This window comes from Heterocephalus glaber, unplaced genomic scaffold (genome assembly GCF_053883595.1).
Source record: "Heterocephalus glaber isolate CG9 unplaced genomic scaffold, H.glaber_assembly_v1.0 deba00001465, whole genome shotgun sequence".
Classification (NCBI taxonomy): domain Eukaryota; kingdom Metazoa; phylum Chordata; class Mammalia; order Rodentia; family Bathyergidae; genus Heterocephalus; species Heterocephalus glaber.
Genome location: NW_028258312.1, coordinates 13284779 through 13296440, shown reverse-complemented (window position 1 = coordinate 13296440; position 11662 = coordinate 13284779). Strand labels below are relative to the sequence as shown.

Sequence of the window (11662 nt, the reverse complement as noted above, 5' to 3'; positions counted from 1 at the left end):
AGCTCCAGAATACTCAAATTTCTTTAATATATCAATTGATAAAATTATCACTACTGAAACACAGCCTTTCCAAAGGAGAGCATTCTATGTAAAAGTTAATTTCTCTTTCCCCTTATTATCTATTTCTTAAATGTATTCTAACTTTCTAAAAGATGTCTGTTTCCATATTTTTATTAAAACATAATTCCCATTGTTTGTACTCTCTTTGGCTGAGGGGAGGTACTCGTCCATGGTGGTGATCCTCATTACATATGACTTGTCTACATGTTTATTGCTTTGTGGTTCCATCCCATAACACAGCCACAACTTAATAAATAATGATGAATGACAATATTTAAAATATGTAAATAATAAAATATTAGAAAATGAATGTCTGCATTCTGCCCTCTTCAAAGAAATATGTCACAACAAAAGAGGAGGAAATTTATTAAGACAAACACAAAACTGTGTTTTTGAAGATGAGCTGTCTGAGGATTTCTTTTCAGAGTCAGAAGACTGATGATTCTTTGCTCTAATAAGGAAAGATAAGTAGGAAAATGCTGTAGAGGTTACAGCATATTTGCAATCAGTTTTGCACATATTTATATCTGCAACCAAGATGAAAGAAGTAAAGGTAGAATCCTTTAAGGATATCAAACCCGTTGTGAGAACAAGTAAACCAGCCAAGCAATCTCACTTGGAGAGACTTGCCAGACAGGAAGTTTGGTGTGTAGAGACCACATTGAAGGGAAATGTAATTAGCAGCCCCCTCATTGCTTAAAGCCTAGCAACACTGAAAAGGAAAAGGCTTGTAGAAAAAGAGGAATGCTATGACTGCAATCAAACAAATAATGAAAGGATCTTAGAGTATGTTCCTAGAAACCCACAAATGATTTACAGACATTTTCTGCTGGAGTCTTTCACCTAAAAGATCATTAATCTCCTCCACACTTTTCACATACTGAAAAGCAAGAACGGATTTTTTGTAACAACAAACTTCGATTTGTATTTTAGCTCGGGGTGCAGACTTTGATGTGCAGCTCTCCTCTCTCCTAATTAAGTTTTTCTTCTTATTCTCTACATCAATATTTGTATATACAAAAAAAGAAGATAATAAAGGAGGAAGAATGAGCATAGTGGTGTTGGAAAGGCTGCCTGCGCCTGGGAGTAGGCTCAGGCAGGTAAGGTTGAAGGAAAGAATGGCTCCTGCTTCTTCCATCATGAGATGCATGTGTTGCTCTACACATTTTTTGACTAACTGGTCTGTTTTACTCAAGGTTATATTTTTTTCAAGGAACTAAACATAGGACACAAATTAAAGTGCATGAAGCTTAAGGTGAGACATGTATTTATAAATTTTTTCTAAAAGTCATACAATAGAATTACTTAGTTTTCATTCATTATTTCAGGAGAATAAGTTGTCCACATTATTTTGTGCACCTTGTTGTTTGGCTGATGGGAGAAATGTTCTTCAATGATAGTTGATTGTGATCAAATTAAGAAATTATTATTTCCATTCTATTCTTTTATTTTCAAATAATAAAAATGTTAATTTTAAGTGTCATTTTTAAGGATGGATCAAATCCCACTGACAATCCTTGGTTTTAAGTTTTACTACAGTATAATTCTCTAAGACAATTCTGTGAATATGAAATCATATTTGCAAAATATTTCAGTGATGCACATTTTTATAAATTCATTTTCAAATCCAAGTGGAGCATTTTCTAATTTCTCCGAATGGAATGGTTCAAATAATATTTACAGCAACAAAGAGAAATATGAAGTATCTTACATAATACAGCATTCAGAGGCCAAAGAAGAGTATTTTTCCTCTTCGAGGTCTTCCCTGATTTACCAGTCTAGGTCAGGATCCTCAGTTTTCCAGTCCTCTTCCATCTTAGTTTTCTCAAGGTGGAGAGAGTATTTGGAATATGTGGTGACTCAGTATCCTCTCGTGCTGTCATTCTAGCACCCTCTGGGCCTTGGAGGAGACCTGTGCGGGATGTCCCGTCCAGCCAGCAGGCATGGGAACACAGTCAAAAGGTCACAAAAGTAACTTCGGTTATAATCTAGCTCAGCAGAGATATAGGTTAGTGAGGGAATGCTAGTTTCTGCATTGTACAGGCTTATTTTCATTGTTTTCAAGAAATACATGTATTTTAGTTCAGATAAGTAGTCTGGAATATTGTATTACACTGGTGAGTATGTCTTAATGAAAGATGAAAGAGTACATCTTTTGTCTCCTCTTTTTAGGATCTCAATATTTATGCATTGACATGTCTAGATGGATCATCTAATCACCTTCACTTTTTTCCCATTTTTTAAACAATTCTAATTGATAGATTTTTTAAAAGATCCCCATGACATTAACTTTCATGAGTTTTCATGTTCTGCTATTTTATTTTAATTATCTAGCATTTTAGAAATATCCTTTACATGCTTTTTTCCATTTCCCATACTGTCTTGTTCTTGCAAAATGTTAAAGTATTTCTTTGTTAATATTAAAAATTTATTCTGACATTTATTTTACCTTACAAGTGTTTATGTTCCCTAGAAGTTACTTTTTATTTATTTTCTTCAATCTCCATCTTTCAAGGTTGAGATTTTCCTTCAATTTGAAGTCTTTTTCATCTCATGATATTTACAACAAGTGCAGTAAAAGTGTTTCCAAAAGCCATAAGTACTATTATGAAGTTGTTGAGTGGTAAACTGACCCAGCAACTTTGGCCACACACTATAGTTTTATATTTGTAAGATTCTCTCAAAAATGAATGATGATTTCCCATTTTCTTTCAGGGAAGGGAAAGGTGTGGAGTTCCCAGAGGTCCCCAGTAGGTTAAGATCTGCTGAAGTTGACTCAGGGCTCAAATGACTGCTGACCCTGAGGAGTCGGAACATCTTGAAGATGGATTGTTCTGCCAGCTCTGGCAAAGCCAAGCCTGGCCAGTGAAACAAGGAGGAACATCCTGGGGACAGTTTGATAAAGTTAACAATACAGCATAATTATTGTCATGCTTTTCTAATCTAAAATATGGAGCTGTGTTCAGCAAAACACAACACCTTTGTTTCTCAGTAAAACTAGGAGTTTAAATCAGTTTGGGGCTTCATTCTGGTGGAGTCCCCTGACTTCCCCCACAAAGATAGCCGCTGTCTCTCCTGTCTTCATTCCTCTGTCTAATCAGGGTTGCTGGCCCAAATCCAGCAGTAGGGAAGCTGCAAGACAGACATTTGCATTACAATTGATTACTTAATCTGCATATCTTTCATTTAGTTTCTCTAATTTCAGCAATGCCTGAAATCCAGTAGGCATTCACTTTATTCACCTTTGAGAGCACAATGCCAACCCTACCCTGTGGTGGGGATGTCAGCAGAGAGCGTGAGTCGAGTCGGGGAGATGATCAGGCATGTGTACCTTCTTAAAGGAACTTTCTTCTGAAATTCATTTTGGCCTTCTTCACATGCACAACTGTCAAGGTACTTGGTGGTGTCAATTTTAGAAAAATGTGGGGAAATTTGATAGTTAAAATGAATAATAATTATAATGTTTTTTAGTTTTTTAAATTGTGGGTATAAGATTAATTTCTTTGTTATCTAAACATTTTACTGCTTGTCATTTCCATTTTAGTTTCCAAACTGGAAATGCTTTTCTCCTCTTTTGTTCTCTTTCTCTATCTTTGTAGAAATTTGATGATAAGTAATCTTTTTAAGTACTTTTTTTATTATGTTTTTTTGCAAAAATAAATCAAACATGGAACATTTATTCAATTATCGATATTTAATCAGCCTACATATTTCTTCAATGCTTGCATTTTACCATTATATTGTAACTGTCTCAATATCAGAAGCTGGTCTGTCTCATGCACAATGGTTGAAGGGTTATGGGAGTATGAGCTCAATTAAACCTGATGACTAAATTACAATTTTGATTAAATATCATAGGGTATACACACACACACACACACTCATGTATACATACAACACACATACACACACACACACACAAATTCTAGCTTCCAGTGACAAAGTTTCTTCTTTATTACTGGGATAACTTCTTATACTAAATCACTATCTAAGGCTTATATGGTAGCACATGCCTATAGTCCTAGTACCTGGGAGATCAATGTAAAAGGATGGCAAATCTGAGCCCAGTCTGAGCAACTTAGTGAGGCCTTGTCTCAGAAACAAAAATGATATGGGGATGTAGCTCAATCATAGAATGCCCTTGGGTTGGATACAAAGTACAAACTAAACACACACACACACTTATTAGATTTTATAGAACTTAGGAAAGAGAAAAGTTCAGATCTAGTTTCATTTTTAGATATACATTTCCCTAAATGAGGTACATTGCAGTTCATTCATAAACTATATTGTGAAAGATTATTCATTATTATGTATATTTAGTCTTTTTAACCAGAAAATAAATAATTAAAGTAGGTGACACAATGGAAACTCCTCATAAATAGGTTCATGATATTTTGAGGAGCAACAGTATTTCTGGGATGATTTGGGAAAATGTTGTTTGAGGTCAGCCTGAGCTACATAGTGAGACCCTGTCCCAAGAAGAACCAAAAGATAATAACTTTATATATCTACTTATTTATTAGGAACTTTCATCTGTATAAGATAAATTATATTTTTCTGCTAGTCATATAAAAAGTCAGATAAAAAACAAGCTGTGGCAAGCAAATGTACCCACTCCCCATGATAACTGTAAACTGCATGAACTGCAAAAGTGTACTAATAAAATTTTTTAAAAATAAAGTTAAAAAAGTCATCATAGAAATAGATCCATTTATAAAACATATTTGAGAACATGCTTTGCATTCCGGTCAGTAAGATCATTTCAAACATAACTTTTCTTTGTCATATAGTTATTTCAGTCTTGTATTTCCTTCATACTTGCACAATACCCTTCTTGAAATTCAGATGTTTTGCTTCCCAATTCTTATTGCGTAAATCCCAGGCCTCTCAGCCTATTCTTTAATGCTCCCATTTCTAATCAAAGGTCACAGAAAGTTAATGGAGAAAATCACAGTACCCTGTAGATCACAGTTTTGAGTGTTTATTTGTTTTGGGTTTCTTTTTTGTTTTTTGTTTTTTTGTACCACCCATCCAACTTGTGACCTTGCGCTTGTGAGGCAGGCAGCGGCACCACTGAGCTAAATCCCCAGCCTCACAATTCTTACTGTTGCATTAACAGTGTTGTATTTACTTATATTAATTGCAATCTTCTAAATACTAAATACTGTTCCTTATCTTTTTGAGGCTTTCATTCTAGCAGATGTAGATAGACATGTAAGTCAATTTAATATTTCAGATGATATCAAATAATACTAAAGAAATACACTAGTAATATGAAAGAATTAGTGGAGCTCTTTAGTTTGGATCAGTACATAAGACATCTTTAAAAAGATATAATTTCAACAGAAAAATGAAGATGAAAAAGGTCATTCTGTCAACAAAAATTAGGAGAACATTCTAAAAACATGAGACACAAATGTAAAATCCCCATGGCTATATTTATTATGATTTCTGGTGAAAGTCAAAAGAAGCCAAAGACCTCACAATGAGTTTGGACTTTAGTCCATTATAAACATATTACCTTTGGTACAACATATTGAATGGATTTTTATGAAAATATAAAGAAGATATCAACAGTTCCCATGAGAGGCCTGGGGATTTAGCTCAGTGGCACCCATGACTGCCTTGCAAGTGCAAGTCCTGCATTCGATACCTGGCACCAAAAAAAACAAAAAAAGATATTGGATAGATGATTGAAAAGATTTCTTCATAATTCAGTATCTGATCACTTCTTTACTTTTTTGGCTAAAATCGAGTGTATTATCTTTTCTTATAAGGCTAATATCTGATGTTTTCTCTATCTTAGGACAATATTTTAAATGGAGTTTTGAATTTTGAGAGATGGAATAGAAACTTGCTCTATGCACTACCTACTTCAACCTGGTACTTAGTACCTCCAGGAATAGTACACCCCATCTCACAGCCACATTTATTTGCTTAAACATAGATTTGTTGGATTTTTCTTGCAAAAAACTTTAAGAGAAAATAAATGAACAAATGGAAGTCAAGGGAAGAGAGAAGCCTAGGATCAATTTTATGTTTAGTAGATAATGAGGCATATATATTTAAATTGGAACAACTGATGAGGATATCTTTAGAAGAGCAAGGATTCTTTTGTTGCTGATCATTTACGCTCTTAAAACTCTATTAATTGTTCCAAAGATTTGCTCCTTTGTCCTATTCATTTTTTCTCTCTTCTTTTTTCCTTTACTGAATCTTATGGATCATAAATATAATGGTCTAAAACTAGAGTTCAGGAGGTCAGGAGTTAGAAATGGATCACACTGCAAGGCTGCCCTCCCTTTTGGACACTCCAGGAGAGAATCTATTTCCTCATGTATTCTGCATCTAAGGACTGTTTACATTCCTGGTCTTATAGCTCTCTTCTAACTTCAAAGACACTGCATCACTTTGACACAGAAACTTCAACTTCATGTTTCACTCTAATGATAACTGAGATTATTTTATATCCACCTGTCGATCTAAAATAATATTACAATTATAAAATCAGTGGATCAACAATCTTCATTGTATATGCAGTTATAATTTCCCTTTCCTTTACATCGCACCATGTTAAATCAGCATGTATATCTTTAGATTTCCATTATTATATTTAATACAGCCTGATTCCTAATTTGTTTTTAATTTCATCATCAAAAATAGGTGAAATTTATCAAAAATTTTCTTACATGTTCTGAAATCTATATGAATGTTATCTATATTTTTAATGTGGTGAATAATATTAATTTACACTGCTTGGACTGTTCTTTACTTTTCTATTTACTTTATTATTTTGCATTCAACTCCTAATTCCTGAGTAAATGTCATTTTGGTATAAATATTTTATTTATGTTTTACTTGTTCTCAATTTTAACTCATTTCAAATTTTACTCACATGTTCATGTAATAGTTTATGATTATTACAGTTCCAAATTTTTGAGTTATTCAACTGATTGGGTTGGTCCATGATAAACTAATCTATCTAAAGAAATATTATATTCGTGTAATTTTTTCCTAGATGCGACTAGAGACATTTGCCAGCATGTTCTCCTAAATTATCTCTTAATTATCTTGAGGAGTGCATCACTCAATACTGATGAGGAAAAGTGTTTTGCCCTAGGTTAGACTAATTACATAGCAAGAAATTAACTTTGCTATAAGTTGTATCTCATTTCCCTAAAGATGACCAACAGAGCCTAAAGAGAATCACAAAATTTATGTTAACCATTAGCCTTAAATCCCTCATTCTTAGTATTGTGCTTTCAAATTATTTTATTGAATTGTGGTGGGTTTTTTTTGCAACATCAAGTTGTTCTTATTTTATTTTTACTCATAAAACTAGAAAGGCTAACGTGATTATTTTAATATAACAAGGAGATAAATAGTAAGTGGAAACACTAATTAATTCACATAACAAAGCTATAGAAAGACTCATTTTAGCTTAAGATCTAAACCTAACTTATCAAGTTCTGATTCTGATGATACACTTGTTCTCAGCTAATATTTTGCTTCTTTTCATCATGCAATTAAAACACACAATTAAGAGAATTCCATCTAATTTAGAAGTTCTGTAAAAACAAATTACCTTGCCATGTTTTTAGTACAAAGCATCATTCTTCTCCCAAGTCTTCTATGTGAACTTGACATCAGTATAATCACACTTGGAGCATTCTAAATATTCATATGAAAGTATTATGGAGCTGCAAACACACAATAATGGGTATTATTTTTTACTTCACAGAAAGAGAGAATGCTACTTCTCTTTAATGTGACTTTCTGCTATATTCTTCTCAGATCAGTCCCAATGTATTACAATGTATTTGCAGAAAAAATAATCTTACTTTTAAGAATCATAAAATATGCTTTTAGAACAAACTACTTTTACTCTTGTGATTCTCAAATAAATCATGATTAGCTAGTCTACATATGTTAAGCTTATTAAAAGCACTTTGGAGCATGGAGATAATTTGATTACCTTATTAAAAAAAAGTGAGCCATATTGAACATAGTTTCTCTCCCAATTTCAATTTTCTTTAAAAACAGATTTATTAAATACTATTAGAGCCAGGATGATGCCAGTACCATCATACAGGCATAGAAGTATTGAGTTCTCCACAACCACAAAATTTCCTTACGAACAGCATCATTCTTCAGTATTATTAAATTGATTCTTAGCACTTTTCAAATTTTGAACAATAAATAAAAATGTAATTTTCTAATGCACATTCTGTAGAACTGTAGTTCCTCAAAATGTGCAATGTTGAATACACTTCTGTGGTCCAGTATGTTTGGAGATCACCATATGCCTTTTTGAGAGAGCCAACACATATTAGATTATTAAAGGTCAATAACTTCTGCAACAAAATTTTTGTATATATAAATGTTTGTTATTCTAACTTATAGTTTTCTCTCTTTAGTTTAGTTTAGAAACTTCTCATCCTTATTCTTGATTGCATGTTGCATTATTAGAGTCTCATAAAACTTGTTTAAAAAAACTAAAATAAGATGAACATTAATTAATCTAAAATTGAATCAATTCATTTGCTTGACTAGGAATCTGATATGGTTAAAGTATGTTCTATAAATGTGTACCTATTTTTTTTTTTTAGAAGAAAGAATCATTAGGTACTGTTAGGTTTTTCAGAGCCCCCACAGAGCAAGCCCCCTCCTCTCCTTTCCCCCTGCCCCACTCCGGCCACAGGGAACAGGGAGCTTCCACATAACTGAGGCATGACCTCCCTTTGTTAATGACTCTCTGCCTAGTTAAGGTCTTTCTGTCCCACTGGTTTCGTGGTCAGATGTTCCAGTAAGATAAGGGCTTCCCGAAAATGGTCACTCCATCCCCCTCAGCCAAAACCTGTTGCCACATACCCCAGCCCCAATCCCCCACCCCCACCAATGGACTAGTGCTCTCCTACCTGCAAAATCCCATATAAGCCTCCAGTTCAGCCCATTCTGTGGCTGATCTCCCTCCTCTGAGTCAGTCCTGGCAGGCTGCAGACTGCCACCCCCAGTAAAAGCTTGCTGCCTGAATGCCTGTGTGTGCCCCCTTCTTCAGCGACCCTTTTAGGTACATGGATATTCTCACTGGTAAGTTGTTATGATGACAATCTATTTTATTGATGCTACTCAACCTTATAAGTTGATTAGTATGTTGTTACTGAAATTTTAAGCCCTTTAATATACAAACAAACTGTAAATTTCTCGTATTTTCTCTTTTGTTTTTGTTTGGTTTGGTTGTGCTGGGGACCTAGCCTAGGAGACTACACATGCTCATAAAGAGCTGCCCCACTGAGCTACATTTCCAGACCCAATACCTTTTATTATGTGTTTGCTGATTTATGATATGAATGTCATAGCATTTATTTATAATAACCTCTTTTATGGCTCCATGTATTCTAATGTTTTCATTGGAAGGCAATATAAATACTTTTAAACTTTAATTATATTGTGTTCTTAGAATTGTATGATTTTCAATTTTATCAAGAATTAAATACTGTTCACATAGTTTATTTCAATCATTACATAGGATTTTTAAAAAATCCACTTGGGAAAATTCGGCAAGATTTATCTTTGGCACATTGTAAGACACTTATCATTTTTTAATGTTATCATGGGCTTAGACCCTTTCCAAGAATCAATTTGATGTAATTGGCTGCAATTACCATTTCTTTTGTAAAGCTCAAATTGTCATCCTTTGGCAAGTGTGAACTCTGCTACTCCACCTTCATTCTTAGTGGCAGTAGCTTAAGTATATTTGAAATTGTCTTTGATTTCTGGCAGTGACAAGGTGCTTCGGGGTTACCAGGAATTTTCCTGCCCAGGTGTTGGTTTTGCTCTCTGGGTGAGGACCTTATGAGAGGTCCTACTCTGAGGGCTAAGTTTTGCTGCCAAGAGCCCCACGTGTACACAAGTGGAAGGCAAAGTGACTCTGCAAGTTTCATAAACTACCCTCATGTCTGAGGAAGAATTTATTTTGTACCATGAGGTTGTATTGTTTCTCTAATTAAAGTTAAAATTTATGTTTTTATTATCCTTTCCCTCCTATACTCTTTACCCAGTGTCTTTCCTGGTTGGTTGAGCTAGTGAGAAGCTCATTCTTTATCTCTCTCTCTCTTTTTTTTTTTTTGGTTCCAGGGATCGAACTTGGATCCTTGAGTTTGCGCAGCAGGCAGAGAAAACACTGAGCTAAATCCCTAGCCCAAAGCTTATCTCTTTTCATTTTTATTCTAAAGCTTTTAAACATCAACTTTTTCTTTTTATCTATTTTTGCATATCTACTTTTTAACATTAAAACATTTACTTCTCAATAGTTTTTTTCAAATTCGTACATCTCAAATATTTAGATAACAAGCAGCCAGTATAAAATATGGTATAGCAAGTTTTCAATTGTATTAATGGGCATTGAAAGAACTCAAAATTCTATTTTTACTGCCACTGATTTAATTATTTGAGTTTCATAATTGATTTAATAATTGAATCTAAGTGTAGTCTTTGGGTTTAGGGCCAACATTAAAATACCACACTGCCAAGGGCAGTGAAGGAGGACTCTTGGAAGACAGGGTGGGGTGCAGATTTGAAGCTCCTCCCTATAGATTTGAGGTTGTAGGGATAGAGACCTATAGGCGGGGAGAGATGAGGGCCCCCCCCCCAAGGAGTTCAGGTAGCTGGCAGAACAGGGTTACCCTCCCGTGAAAATCGACAGCCTGTGGTTGCACCTCCTCTTCACGCTGTACCCTCCAAAGCTTGGTTTGCTATGATCAAAAGGAAAAAAAGCTTGGCACTAAAATGTAAAAGGCCCCTGAAAAGACTCTTCCCTGTTGTCCCTAGTAAGCAGCTAAGTTAATCATTAACCAATCAAGAAAGGGCACCCTCAGCCCAGAGCCAAGGTGAGTAGTCCCCCACTATAAAACCAGCATCTTGAGCCCCCCTTCAACGGTAGCTCCTCGCTGAGAGAAGGCAGCTGTACTCTTGCATGCTTGCTGAATAAAAGCACAGCTTTGCTTCTACCCTTTCGGTCTCTATCAGATTCTTCCACAGCCTTCTGTGTCGTCGGTAGAGTCTGGCCCCGGACTGCGGGATTCTCCACCTGTCTCTGCCCGAGACAGGGTGAGCTTGGTTAGAGATACCCGGAAGTGTGACAGGAAGGAAGAAATATTAGTGATCACAGTAACTCATCTACAATTTCTTCCTTCTAAAGACTCCAGAAAAGAAATAAAAAATTTTGAAAAAAGTAAGAAAATTTTTGATTTAATGATGTAAAGTTTAGAATCAAGTAAGATGAAATGAATTCCAGATTTTATTTGTAGTTGACTACTGAAAAGACTATTTTAGAAACACTGAAAAATGTTACCACAGTCTGGATGTTAAGGAACCAAAGCACCACATTATACTCAGCAGGAATGACGTTCTGAGTGGCCATCTCCTTCATGTCTATATATGGGGCATCATTATCATTGTCAATATGAAGAGAAATAAAAGGGGAAATATTATTGATAATTGCTATTAAGCATGATAATCAGGTGGTAAAAAAAAATCACATGGGTTCATAACAACAAGTGTGTATATCTATGTGTCTGTCTTATGTTTAAGACTGCTT

At 34.7% G+C, this 11662-nt stretch overlaps 1 non-coding gene across 1 annotated transcript; it reads left to right on the top strand.

Moving 5' to 3' along the window:
• Positions 1-5787: 5787 nt before the first annotated feature.
• LOC147826576 (U2 spliceosomal RNA) lies at positions 5788-5979 on the top strand. Its single transcript, XR_015439019.1, has one exon. It is a non-coding gene; the product is annotated as a U2 spliceosomal RNA (small nuclear RNA).
• The last annotated feature ends 5683 nt before the right edge of the window (positions 5980-11662 follow it).